At 39.0% G+C, this 14951-nt stretch overlaps 1 protein-coding gene across 4 annotated transcripts in view; it reads left to right on the top strand.

The window, feature by feature from the left end:
- PALLD (palladin, cytoskeletal associated protein) overlaps positions 1-14951 on the top strand; it is a 2901248-nt gene that overhangs the window by 905368 nt on the left and 1980929 nt on the right. The window contains exon 1 of one of the 4 annotated variants that reach the window (XM_044062578.1): positions 3578-3836. The exons of the other annotated variants lie outside the window; for them this stretch is intronic. The gene's annotated coding sequence lies outside the window, so the exon portion shown is untranslated. Of the gene's footprint in view, positions 1-3577; positions 3837-14951 lie in introns of those variants that run through there. 4 annotated transcript variants of the gene reach the window in all.

Raw genomic sequence — 14951 nt, 5'->3', positions numbered from 1 at the left:
GCCAATGCGCTTCTGTTAGATTAAGCAGAGAAGTCATGTTAGATTTATTCACCTCATGTTTCAAAACTTTTACTATGTTTGGGTCTTGTGAGATCAGCAGATATGTATGCAGTCCCACAATTGCAGATCTATAAATGTAATCAATTTCAAGGAGACCCATCCCTCCTTCAGAATGCAGAATATATAATCTTGGTGTGCACTGATTTTTATAAATCATTTGGTGAGCATGAAGCATCCTTCTTGTTTTCCTATCTAATCTATCCAACACATTTTGGGGCCAGTCTGCTACTCCAAAACTGTAAGTTAGAACAGGAAGAGCAAATTGGTTCATGGCTTGGATTTTGTTCCTAGATGTCAACGTTGTTTTCTGGATTAATTTAAGTATTCCAAAGTATTCCTCACTAAGTTTTATTCACATTTGTTCATGTTTTATTGTTGATCCTTCATCAATTCCCAAATATTTATATACTCTCTCTTACTCAAGTTCTTTTATATCGCATTCTTGTTCCAAACTGATGTTTTCCTGGTGCTGCAGTTTTCCTGCTTTAAGGGTTGTTTTGCACATTTATCAAGGCCAAATGACATTCTTATATCATCTGAAAAAGTTTTGACAGCTTGCAGTTGTACTTTCAGTTCCTCATCTGATGAGCTATACAGTTTTAAATCATTGACAAAGCAAAGATGAGAAGTCTTTACACTTTGTTGTTTTCTAGGAGACAAATTATAGCCATGGCCTAAGCTGTTAAGTTGACAGCTTAATGGGTTAAAGGCAAGGCAGAATAGCAGCGGTGACAGGGATTCACCCAGGAATATCCCCCTTTAAATTTTTATCCCTGGGATAATAATTTATCCTTTATCATGGCTTAATTGCAAAGTGGTCTGCCACTGTAATGTAGTCGATCAGTGTAGGGTGTATCTTATACATTTTTAAGCACTCTTTTATCCATCAATGTGGGAAAAGCATTTTTGTAGTCAATCCATTCCATACTTAGATTCTTCCCCTTTTTACAGTTCTCCACTATGACTTTATTTAACAACAAATGATCATTTGTTCCATATGACTTATTGCCCTTTTGTTCTACTGCCATAATTGAGTTTTCTTCTAAATGACTATAAACTCTGTTGGCATCAATGTCCATGTATAGTTTATACATCGTCTCTGGTATGCTTATAGTGGTATATATTAAGCACTGGAGTTGATTTGTGAATTATGTATCCTGGTAGGTGATCACTAATGCTGTTAGGTAGAGTGTCAGTGGTGGAGATTTTACTAGGGTCAGAGATAAGGATCCAGTCTAATACTGAGCCATTGTTTTTTTGGGGTCTGGTTATGGTAGTAATGAGTTGGGTGTACTTAAATAGGTTGATACTGTTTGTTGGGTGATGATGTATGATGTCTAACCAGTTAATATTCACATCACCAAGTATGATTGCTTCATTCTTTATTTTTTTGGATAACCAGGCTAGTATTTCCTTAAGTACTTGGATTTTGTTACCCAGGGGGTATATATGTGACTATAATGCAGATGCATGTTCCTTTGAAAGAAGCATCGATTTGGAGGAACTTAAGTTTTCTCTGGAACTTTAACAACTGCATTCTCCATGCTCATTTCAGTATACTTATTAACTGATCATACCACTGCTGTATCTCAAAGGAATTATTCTATTTGAAACTTTCAGTAATTAACCATACAACAGCCTGGATTATAGTGCATATATTTTTGGCTGTAGAAGCATACAAATGTGTTCGGTGCTATTAAAATCCCTCACGATTTATGCACATATAAGATCTTTGGGAGTTGATGGAAACGGTGCTCTATTAAGTAATACATGTCATATTTCAAATGAAGGCTTGATCAATCCAGATTTGACATTGCATTTTAGGTTATTCTTATTCTTTCAGCTTTTCCCATTAGGGGCCACCACAGTGGAACCACGGTCCGCAGAACGATTGTCAGTAGAGTTTTATGTTGTTGAGTGGCCAGCCCAGCACCCAACCTTCCACAGAAGGCACACATACTCACACACTCATACCTATGACCAATTTAGAGTGTCCAAACCACCTGTAGCAGATCTTTGGGATGCAAGAGGAAATATTTTAGATTATTAAACACGATAACTCATTTGTGAATGTGCAGTATCAATTTCCCAATTTCTGTACTGATTTGTGCAACAGATACAAATTTCTGAATTTCTCTTCTGTTCTGTGCAGAAGATAAAACTGTGACATCTATCATAAAGCATTCTTTCCAGTTAAAGTGCTTTTCTGTGTTTTACTTAATTCTAAACAAAATAATTTCAGCCTACTTAAACCTTCTGCATGGTTTCTTTCCTAAAATAAAATTATTTAATCTTAAGCCTTGACTGGCAATTTGTATTTTAATTGTGTATGTAATTTAATACTTATAATTATGAATATGTTTTCACACAAGGTGTGCCCAGCCACGTCACTGGCAAGTTGTGATAGCACTAAAGTACAGCCAGGGATTTTAGATTTGCATACTAATACCCTATTAGTAGCCCCAAAAAAGTTATACATTGCTTGTTTTATAATAATCTTCAGCTATGTACCGAACAGCACAAAAAATGTACCACTATGAACAAATTTGCCTTCTACTGTGGTATTTTACACTACATTATTATTTCATTTATACTTCATTCTTTATTTGGTTATTCAGCAATAGCCTGTGTGATACTTTAAAAAATGTACCACTATGAACACATTTGTCTTCTTTTGTGGTGTTGCGGACAACCACTTTATGTGAGTTATGCTTCATTTGGACACTCAGCTATAGCCTGTTTGATACATTAAATCTTATACCATACTGCTTTGTTAAGAAGCATAGAAAAAGTTACCGTTTTCCAGCCAAAACTATTTCTTTGCTGCACAGGTTGAAAGTATGCAATCATTTTTAAACAAATGACAGCATGGTGCACAGGGCTTTTGAGCTGAGAAGCAAAGAAAAAGGAAATCTGCTCTCAGAAATTACTTTGCACATTATATATGTAGTATATTGTCCATCAGCATACGTTCTGATTCAAAGAATATGAAGTGGAAAAGTCCTTTTCACATGACTTCACAAAGTAATTGTTTTTAGTTGTCAGCTAGTATATTCCCCAAGGGGCAATTAATCCTTTTATGGGTTCAGAACTGATGCTGGAACCGTGTGCTGGGAAGGAGAGGTTTGGAATGTGAGTTAGTAAATGAGAAGTTGTTGGTGTCTGAAAGAAATAAATGTTCTGTCAGGTTTTCAGATGGTGTCTTGGCACAGTTACATCCTGGGAGAGCACTTCAGAGTTGGCAGGCATTACTCTCCAAAACAGCCTACTCAACAAGTGTGAGGGGCTTAGCCGAGTGTCAGGGTATCAGTTCTCTCTGCTCTATACGATCTACTCTGAAAACAATATACATGTGACAGTAGAACTTGGTGGGGGTAGGGGGGGGCAGCCAAGTGATTTCATTAGTGTTATTTTTGGGTATTAGCACTGGCGTTTTCTCTCTCTCTCTCTCTCTCTCTCTCTCTTTCTCACTCACTCTATCTCTGTCTGCCTCCCCTCCCCCATCAAAGTAAAGCAATAGCAACAGCTGGGCTGGAGCCAAGCAATTTAAGCTTAGCTTCCTAGTTTTCTGAAGGCTTTTGTTCCTCAGACTCGGTTATAGTTTAGGAACACATCTCTCTGCTGCAAGTGAGTGGGATTTGGCTGTGCAGATAGCCAGAATCTCCTGCCTTCTATTACAGCAGGGCTAAACTCAAAGCAATAGCAAGCAAAGTGCATTGGTCAACTTAGCAGGATTAAACCAAGACAACTCTTTTTCTGGATCACTGCTCTTGTAGGTGAGTTCTGTACTGTATAGTAACACAGACTACTTTTAAATGCATTCTGAATGACTTGTGGACAGACAGACACTGGGGTGAAGCAGTACGGATGATCATTTTACAAAAAGGCAGTAATTGTTGAGAAACAGCTGAATATTTTTCTTTGAACCAAGTTTCTCCTCCGTGACAATCTTTAATGTGTGTATGTTATATTTTATGAAAGTGGTTGATGTAGCTTAGGGTTTATGGTAACATTTGCATTAGATCTGCTTTGACAGAGTATGGAGTTTTAAGTATGTGACAGTTTTTGGAAGAGAATAAGGGATGACAGTCTCTGCTGCAGATACAATAAGCACATGTTGCATTGTTACAATACGTAGAACTTGTGTTGTTTTTTTCACTTTCTTGTCTTAGAAAGTTAAAAAATGTTCTCCTTAGTTGGTTTAGAATGTGTGAAATGCAGACTATTTACATTTTGATGAGGGTATATGCATGGCTTTTATGTGTCAGTTATGATCTGAGTATAGCACCTGTGGTAAGTCTTGAAATGTTTGCAGAGTGAATGCTTTATTTAGCTGTATGTGAAATGTGAACTGCACGTGTATTGCAAACATGGGAAATGAGGAATGGAAATTGCCCTGTTTACAGACTATGATCTTATTACTCATTCACTGGAAAGTAAATCTCTACATAAATATCAGTGTTAGTTTATGTGCACTGCATGGTCAGGTAAAACTATGCAATGCATCCCAAGTGAAATAACATCTTTGGGCTGGAAAAAGAAGATCTATTTGGTGGGAGCCAAAACTTCTACTTTGAGGTGGCTCACAACAGATAGGCAGACAGACAGACAGATACACGTACATACAAACATACATGACTACTAATCATTAAATGGAGAAGTGGCTGCTTTTTCATCCATGTGGTATCCAGAAAAAAGAAAACTGAACAGTTAAAACTTTTGTGACAGTCCTTTCAAACCTGTGCTGTGTTATTGCTTAAAACTAATGGGGGTGGCATGGTTTAAACATTCATACAGTGCAGTCGTGATCTGCAGTATTCTCCAGAAAGCTCTAGATGAAGGTAAATGAAAGATACAGTCAAATAAAAAAAAATTAGCGGGTGAGAGAAGACAAGGTGGGTGGAACTAGGATATGAAAAATATTAGCTTGATTTTTTTTTTTTTAAATCAAATGAAGGCACATTTGCATCTTTCCATTCTTAAGTGATGATGCACTCCTCAAACTTTACTTCTGAATATGTGCCATCAAATACCACAAGTTATCCATTACCACTGTTGAGAATTCACCAGCGATGTTGGCCTAATTTGTGTTTATTGCAGAGGTATCTTTTACATGCCTGTCACATATCAAAGTTCATTTAAGAAAAAAATGACTGCTGCTGTGAAGATACACTTTTACAGCAGTCAGAGCAGAACTCCGATCTTGCCTTTGGATACAGAAATGTCAAGTTTCAGGCTTGCATTCCCCGGCAGTTAAAAAGCTGCGCAGTTGCCTCGACCAAGTTACTTATCATTTACATTTCCTGCACACTCAGCTATGAAATTGTACACAAAATGAAGTGTGAAAATGTAGCTTATCTTTGTTGTTTTGCATTATTTTTGTCGAAGGTTGCTTAGTTTGCAGCTCTTACTGTATTAAAATCAATCACAGAAAGTAAAACTTCTATTGGAACACCTCTTTTTTATGTAGGGCCACATTGGTCATGTGCTAAACTATTATATAGCTATATATTTGCTTCTTACTTATGTACTGCTAGTTTCTCATTTTCTCCTCAAGTCATATAGGCCAGTCACAGGTTACAACTGAAATGTCAGCATGTTTACAGGAGTCATTTGATGTAAGAAGGAGACTTTACCCACAGTAATGTATACATGAGTATTAGCATCTATTTCTATGAAGGGTACCAAATGCACATAACTAACATAGCAAAGGTTTACCATTCACCGATGGTAACACACTGAGAAAACGTATGTAACAGAATATGGTTGCCAACTGTTTGTGGTTCATTTCTGTGTACTTATCAATAAGAAGTGGCACTTTTTGTAGACGGATGGCTTCATTTATCATGCGTGGTTTGTGGCACACTGTGCCTGTTTATTTTGCAGTGGTTGCAGTTTCTTTGCAGAATGGTTTGGATAACGTCTTACTCATTCATCATCACTGCACTCCCAGTAACCAGCTCCTCCTTTCTATGACTTATATTGCCTCTCCCTCTTCCTCCCTCTATTTTTCCATTCTCTCTCTCTCTCTCTTTCTCCATCTGTTTTTGTCTCCCTCTTGTCCTTTTGCTTTGTACACTCCTCTATGGTTTTTGTAGTATGTATGTGTACGTGTGTGTGTACGTGTGTGTGTGTGTGTGTGTGTGTGTGTGTGTGTGTGTGTGTGTGTGTGTGTGTCTGCATGCATGTGTCGTTTTTTTTTCTATATACCATGATCATTTATTGACTTAAGTTAAGTATACCTCTGTCTCATCTCCTTTTCTTAGCACACCGCTGTGCATGTCTAATTGTTCTGGGACAGTGACCCCAACCTCTCTGATATGCATAATGGAAATTTTACAGATGAAAAACCTGACAAATTATATTCCACGGTGCATTTTGCGAAAACAGAGGCAGAATTTGTGGTCCGAATGAAGTTAGTCATTTGAGTTATTATTTCATGAGAAAGACATGGGATTCACAAAGTCAAAAAAGTACAGGAAAGTAATTTTTGTGACACCGTGGGGCCTGTCCTGTGTTCCCTACTCAATGGTATTAGAATATATTTACTCAGTGGTACAAAGTGCTTCCATTTTCATTGGGTAAAACGAAGAGCAACAGATTTACTCCTCCAAAATAAGGAGGGTCAGGTGATGCCAGTGAATTCAGAAGTAAACATTTTACTAAATAGAGTGAAACATTTCTTACATCTCAGGGATAGAATGACAGCAGTGTCAACATGCCTGTGTCATAGCATGCCCCCCTCCAGCACACAATAACTAAATAAATATGACTGTCTTTCTCATAGGTTGGGCTGATGGCAGACTGCAGGGTTTGAAGCAGTATATAGTCCATTTGCAGGATGGTGTAGACACATCATCAGACTGTTCGGTTTTCATCCTGTCTGAATGCCAACATAATCATTGCTAGCCCCAAATAGCTGAAGTAGGTAGGGCCACCTTGATTTCTGCATTAAGGCTTCCATTACAGTAGCTTAAATGCAAACTCTGTGTTATTTCATGATGCACTAATACAATATTTAGTTTCATTTATTTTATTAGCACCTTAACCATTATGCCAACTTCCCCACTCAAAATATTTAATTTATTTATGTTTGTTTTCCAGAGTAGAGCAGTGATTTCCGTATAACGTTTTTCACACTCAGCCAGGAAGCAGTGTTTGGTTAAGTGATTTACTTATATTCCTTCAAGTTAAGCAATAGAGGCTGAGGGAATCAAACCTCTGGACCATTGAAAACAGCTCATTAACAGCTTCTTAATCATCTAAGACAACCACCAAACATACTTATTTGGGGAACTTACACACCTGGAAATTCCCAGGTGAGTTGAATGTCAGGGCTCCAGTGTGGGTATTCACATCACTGGCATGCAGACTTAAAAGAGTGATTACAGATGGAAGTCTCTCAGCATTTCCCAACTGATAATTTGCCTACGTGATAAAAGCAGAAAGCTAAGATTTCTTCTTTCAGTTTAAGCACAGCTTACAAAATACCAAACCTTATGGTCTACACCTCCTGCATATTTCCTGCAAGGGTATTGTAAGACCACATGCTTGCAGTGTGTTACCTTAAACATTTGGATTCAATCTTTGCACTATGCTGAGATGTTATTCATGTGCAAATATCTGTGGCCTTCAACAATGCTTTTATTATACTGACCTTGAAGTCTCATTATTGCTTTTTGTGTTTACCCACAAGTGTATTGTTAGCAGCAGGTAAGACAACCAATGAAAGTATTTCTTCGGTAAAAAGATATGCAAGTATTTGGGTCACAGCAAGAGATCTGTATCTCATGCAGAATTATGTGACGCTTGCTTTGTCAACAGCAGGTTAAAAAAGACTGAAAGAGCTTTCACTGTGTGATGCCTTAAACCTCCTATAATAGAGGCCCATGAGATATATGCAAATAACCCTTTAAGGATGTCAACTGGAGGTTTAAGGTTTCACAATGGGAAAATTCTAGCTTGGCTAGTTTTTTCTTGTAGTTTTTACTAATTGGTTTGGCTGTGTGACTTTTTACTCTTTGGATTGGATGTTATTTGGGATCTTTTGCTGCGACCTTAATGGTTATGGGCATCAACTCAGTTATATACCCTGTGTTTCTAAGGCATAGTCAAACATTCCATTTATGCTCTGCTGATAAGGTCATAAGAAGGCTGAAGCATGCATGCCCAGAGCTAGTGGGGTTTAGCTTTATTGGTCAGAATGTATCCACAAAGACATAAAGAAAGAGTAAAACGTCATGGATGTTTGTAAACCGTATTGCTAAAACACTTGGACATCCTTAAAGGGTCATTTGCATATGTCCCATGGGCCTCTATTACAATAGGTGTAAGTCATCACACAGTGAAAACTCTAGCTAGGATAGGTTTTTCTTGTATTTTTTTTTTGTAAATGTATCTTGTGTTATGATGTGCTATTCTGTATGTTTTGTGATATTATTACAATGTGTAATAATCTGTTTCATTGTTGTATGAACCCAGGATGAGCCATAAATGGTTCCATTTAGATAAATACAGTACCCTGGTAACAAATATAAATTAATAAATAAATAAATAGTGAGAAACCGAAGAAAGTTATAGAACACCAGTGAAAATCCTGCATAATTATTGCAAGCAAAACATTTTATTTTCTGTTTTTGCAGGTTTTTGCTTCAACATTTTGTCAGCTTTTAGCTTTAATTAATTCCTTTTGCAGCATAATTTGCATTTCTAAAAAAATGGAGATAAAAGAATAGATGCACATTTTTTTCCAGACAATGCTTTATTTGTTTGCTGCAGGAACCTTTACTAAAGCAATCATTCACATAGATAACAGTTTTCTGCATCTGACATTAAACACCATCTAGTACATGCTAAGGAAATGTTTACATGGAATTAAATAATAAGTAACATGTTTGTACAAAAGAGAGCCTAAAAAGTAAAGATGCAGAAAAGAGGTTTCATGTTTCTTTCTAAGCCTTTTTTTTCATTTGTTTTTGTGCTGCATGACTGTCATGCCTTGTACTGTTGCAGATAAGCATTACTGTTTGGAGAAGAAGGAAACACAGAACTGTATAATAAAGTACAATGCCCTTAACCCACTGTGTGACATAGCTTACTAGCTGTACTCACACAAGTAACCAGAATATCGTCATACCGCAACAGGGAGACAGTTTGAAAGTGCTGGGAAGCACTGGTTTGGAAGCATTCATTATCTGTACCTCTGTTGTGCTCCTCATTTTAAATTGCTTCCAAACTATATTGGAAAAAGAAGAAACATTTTTTCAGAAGTAAAAATATATATCTGAATTGCTTAAAAGACTTGGACATACAAAATTAATTTCAGTTTTAAAACCAATGTGTCTTTGACACTCCATTTTAAATTTTTCCTGGTTTTAAACTGGCACCAGAAGTTAAACGCTTTCCTGTTATTTGCAAAGCATGTTGCTGTTTCATTCAGATTTGGCAGTTCAGACTAACAATGTCAAGAGGCGTAATCTCCCTATAGTAAACTATTCTAAACCTTTTTGATCTAAATGTTAAGTAAGGACATAATTTGTGGAGAGCTAATGGTTGTGGTTGACTTTGTTAACTTCTGTGTAACTCCTGTGATGTCATCTACAGTCCTTAAAATAAGGGGCTTTCAAAAATGTTCTTCCGTAACATTAAGTGGTTTGAAAATCGTCTAAGTCTATGATTTTATGATGTTTGCCTAGATGAAGTTAAATGGAATGAATACAAAGGAAACTGAAGAAAGAATTGTTTCAAAAGGCAAGGCAGATGTATAGAAAAGTCTTGCAGAAATGGTGATGGATGGTGAGGCAGTGCTGGGATGTAAGACTACAATGGAGCTGGGTAGAGAGATAGTTCTAGGGTTCAACTAGGCACAGTTTCTCAAAGCCATCCTCATTGATGCCTTTCTGTCACAATAAAATAAAATTAATAAAACTGTATCATGGAGATGTATTGTTATAACCCAAGCCATCTTCATGTGTAAAATTATTCTGTTCTTCAGGATGCAGATTTCTATGTATGGGAAGCAAAAGAGAGAGAGAGAGCACTGACCCTCATGTGTAGAAGATTCAGAGAGAGCAGAGTGCAGGGGGCACAACTTTTGTATGTGGAAGCTGCAGTGAGAACAGAGGGCACTGTCCCTTCTATGTGGGAGATGCAGGAGGAAAAAGAGCACTGTCCCTTGTACATGGAAGCTGCAAGGAGGACAGAAGGCACTGTCCCTTGTATAAAGAAGCTACAGGGAGGACAGTGGGCACCATCCCTTGTAAAAAGAAGCTGCTGGGGGGACAGAAGGCACCACCCATTGTATAAAGAAGCTGCAGGGAGGACAGAGGGCATTGTCCATTGTATGTGGAAGCTGTAGGGAGGACAGAATTCACTATCCTTTGTGTAAAGAAGCTGCAAGAAGAACAGCGGTTACTGGCCCTCTTATGTGGAAGATGCAGGGAGGGCAGAGGGTACCATCCCTTGTATGTAGTAGCTGCAGGGAGGAGAGAGGACATTGTCCCTTGTATAGAAAAGCTGAAAGGAGGACAGAGGGCACTGTCCCTTGTATGGGGAAGCTTCAGGGAGGATGAATGACACTGTCCCACATATGTGGAACCTACAGGGGACATACTACTCAGAAAATGTTTAAGCAATTTCCTTGAATGTTGTTTCCTTCATAAAACATTCTTTTGAGGTGAATTGTCAACATTGAACCTGGCTTCAATACACAGTAACTCTTTTGAGCCATTATATATAAAAGAAAGGGATTTGGAAGGTCTATATAGGAGACAAAGGGCAGCAAACAGGCAATTTAAGTGTTAGTAAATACAAGTGTCTCTTTTGGGTTTGATATCTATCTTGACTCTGCTGACCTAAGTTTGGGTATGGTCCATGCACTGGAGTAGCCAAATGGACAGTTGAATGGGGGCAGCCACTGGACTGCACACCCACCTCAGAGTTATGGTAATTTATTTATTTATTATCAGTAAAGGTAAAGATAATGGTTTCGTCTGATGAATGAAGTTAAGGATCCATGTGGTACAGCAGGGATTTTATGGAATTGAACAATCTACACCCATCAAAGTCCCCTGCGTGTTAGGCAATTGCACAGCTCCAATAAACCATGTTGAACGACAAGATGAGCCAGCAAACTGTTATACTGTGCCAATGACCCTTTATTAAGTCATATAAGTAACAAAATATTAGAACAGCAAAAAGAAACATGTTTCTTTCTGTTGTTCTAATATTTTGTTACTTATATAATTTAATAAAGGGTCACTGGCACACTATCACAGTTTGCTGGCTCATCTTGTGATTGAACCATCTACACCTTAACACTATTACTAGCCTGAAAACCACGAGGAAGCCTGCTCTCTGACAGGTTGCTTGGTTGTATTGCTTTGGATGGAGTAAGATAAGTCTAGGAAAATACCTCTTGTCCCCATCTGTGGTGGCGTTCAGGTCACCTCCGCAGTAAGGTTAATTTGAATTCTGATTCCTGCAGTGGTTGTGGATTGCACCAGTAAGGCTTTTGCAGCATCAGGGGGAAATCAGTAGGGCAGACTATAGTTTAGTAGGTGAGTGCCCCATGGGGATGAATATTTCATAACTATTAATCAACAAATAAGTAAGGTGGATTCTGAGAAATAAAGTGGATGCAAACAACAATGAGAAATTAGGTGATAGGTCCATGTGGGTTCATAGTGTGCTGTTGCTATGTGTTCTGCATTTTAGTGTTGCACACTTTTGTAACACCTTCCTCTCCACTGAAGTATAGCTTTGTAGTTTATGGGATGGTGTTATAGTGCTAATGAAAAGTGGGTAACTGGTTAATGTGTAACTCGTTTTCCCATTCTTTGTTTCTCCATTATTAGGCTGACAGTCTTACTTGCCCCATCCTGAAATGAGTGACTACAACATTAGCATGTGAACAAAAGCATACAAATGCACAAAGACACACACAGGTACATACACACATGCACAAGCACACACACACTTACACATATGTAGACTTCTACGTGTGTGACGCTTGTCCAAATTACTGACAGATTTATTTGCTGCTTTCAGAACTTTCTGACTCTGTCCAGGAGGAGAGCTTTTTCAGGCACTGAAAGGGGTTACAGAAAATTCATAGAACTAACTCTATATGGCAGTCAGAAATAACAGCATATTCTTTATACTTTATAGATACTACAAGTCATGACATACAATGGTGCATAACACAATATCTAAAATCTAATTTCAGAACTTTATTTGTGCTTCTTTCACCTCTCTTATAATCTCTTTTCAATTGATAACACCTTGCGACATTCTGACCCTTCCATCTACTCAATAGGAATGATGCCTTTACTCGTTCATATTCCTCATTTCATCCAAAGCTCATCTTGACCAAGTTTTCATTTTGCAAACTTCTAAATATAGGGGTACCATACAACAGTAGCAATTTCTAGTACTAGAGCAACCAACAGAAGTGCAGCTGTTTTCAGGCAAATTATGAGATTGGTTACCTTATAAAAAGTATTGATCTGATGTTGTCAATCTTCATTCATTCATGACAAATGGGTTTCGGTTCCATCCTTGGAACCGACTTGACCGATATAACAGGCTCGCACCAGTCAGAAACTCTCACTCTAAGGTTACCCATTGTGCCCCTCTCATCTCCTCAGATCTCGTTTGCTGCATAGAGTTTTAAGACATGTCAGGCCTGCTCTCAGTTGCACTTTTTTCAAATCTTTCAAATATTTTGCTTCTATTTTTTTCTCTAAAATCTCTGTATTGTTAGTCATTTTCATAGTTATATAGTCCCTTTACTGTGTGAGTGCTTTCTTCTCCTAATTACCTTGCTACCTTGTTGATATTTCTTTGTACCATTGCTGGTATAGGCCCCTCCCTTCTTCCTTACCTCTTGGTAATCTTAATACCACCGTTGGAATTTTTCCTTCCTTTCTTTTACCCTCTTGGGTATAAAAAACTTTTCTTAGAGTGTGTGTGTGTGTGTGTGTGTGTGTGTGTGTGTGTGTGTGTGTGTGTGTGTGTGTGTGTGTGTGTGTGTGTGGTGTGCGTCTTGACAGGATTTCTTACTGTTCTTCTTATTGCTATTACCATAGTATTTGTTTGTTGCTCTTATTGCTGTTACCTTAGTATTTGTTGACAGTGGCTGACAAAAAAGGTACCACTGGTTTTAAACAATGTAACAAATGTGGGAGGAAGATGCCAAATTCTGATGGGCATCTCTCCTCTGTATACTGCTTAGGAGCACCACAATTGCAAGTCCAACCTCAATGCGAGCTCTGTAAGGGCTTTAGTGCTCACACCTTAGAAGAGCATAAAAATAAGCTAATTTTAAAGGGTCTGCTAAAAACCCATTTCTCGGAGGCTTTGTCTGAGGCAGAAGTATCAACTCCTCCTAAGAAAGAGACAAAGAAAAGGAGTCATTTGGTTCCAATGTCTCCTCAGCCACAAGAACCAAAACCTTCTAAGACCCAGGTTCATACTGACCCTAAGACTAAACTTGCCAAACTGACACCAACAACTGTCTCACCACCGGAGACTAAAACCCCCTCCACGGTGCCGTCTTTGACAATGGAACTGACTGCAATTGCCATGGTACTGACCCCTTCCACGGTACCACAGACCCTCTTAACACCAACAATAGTCTCTCTCTTAAAATTGGTCACTCTCCACATCACAACTTTCAGGTCATTCAACCTTGGTGTCGAAGGTTGAGACACTAGCCAGGACCCAGTACACCCCATCCATTGACTCTTTGTTGGATAACAGCTTAGTCCATTTCTTGACTAGCCAGAATCTCCATTGTGGATGTCCACTCATTCCACCAGAAGCCTTTCAGAGCTTGATGTAGTGAGACTTGTGGACCAGCTCTTAGCAGCCAGAGGCATCCCATTTCCATCCAGGACCTCACTCCCACCCAGAGTAGAGGGTTTTTCGCCACAGACTCCAACTTATATTCCTCCGTCAACTGAACAGGTCTTGGAATCCTCAATGCCGACACCCCTCCTGGTGCCATCTTATTTGGTTTCACTGGTGGATCTTACCGTGGCTCTGGAACTGACCCTGTGGACCACAGTTCAGTCAGAGCCAACCCACCCACTGGCCCATGACTGGTCTGATGACACCGTGATCCCTAGTACTGCACCGATTTTTTTTCTATGGCACTGTCTATGGTTCCAGTTGCTTTGGCAGCTCTGAGTCCTCTCGCTGCTCCTTCCCTGGAGGTGGGCTCATTGGAGCGGGGTGTGACCCCAGTTTTGAGGTTGTCTTTCATGGATCCAGGCTCCCATCCCTCTTCACATGGGCCTGCCTTCCAGGTTATGGAGAGGGCATTTGCCTCAGAAGGCTCACAGTTGACTCCTTTGGCACCTAAATGTTTTAAATATATATATATATATATATATATATATATATATATATATATATATATATATGTACATATATTTATATCCTCTGGATTGCAACTGACACAGTCCACTACACTGGGGCAATGAGCAACGGACCGGCAAGGTACAGGGAACCCTCTCTTTGGAGTCCTCCTCAGACATTCCTCCTGATGAGCCACCCTGTAAGAGATTGTGCAAGAGGAAGCATGGAGACATACTAAAGATATTGAAACAGATGGGTGACTGAAGTCCACCAACTCTTCCTCAGAGGAATCTGTATTCTTGCAAGCTTTCCATGCTAATCCCTCTACTTTCTGGGTGACCCCGTCTGCAGATGAGTTGGTCAAGCTCATCATGCAGCGAGCTTGGAAGGCCCCTGACACCGTTGAGCCAGTCCCCTGGAGACCAGACAAAATAATCTCCCCCAAGCGGATCACCCCCTCTGGTCCAAAGGCTTGGCAATAGATGCTATGGTGGTGGCAGCAACCGCAAAGAAAGAACTCATAGAAGAGA

Source organism: Protopterus annectens, chromosome 2.part1, assembly GCF_019279795.1.
Source record: "Protopterus annectens isolate FY-2018-M chromosome 2.part1, PAN1.0, whole genome shotgun sequence".
NCBI lineage: Eukaryota > Metazoa > Chordata > Ceratodontiformes > Protopteridae > Protopterus > Protopterus annectens.
Note: the sequence above shows the minus strand (reverse complement) of the source record. Positions and strands in the feature narration are given on the sequence as shown.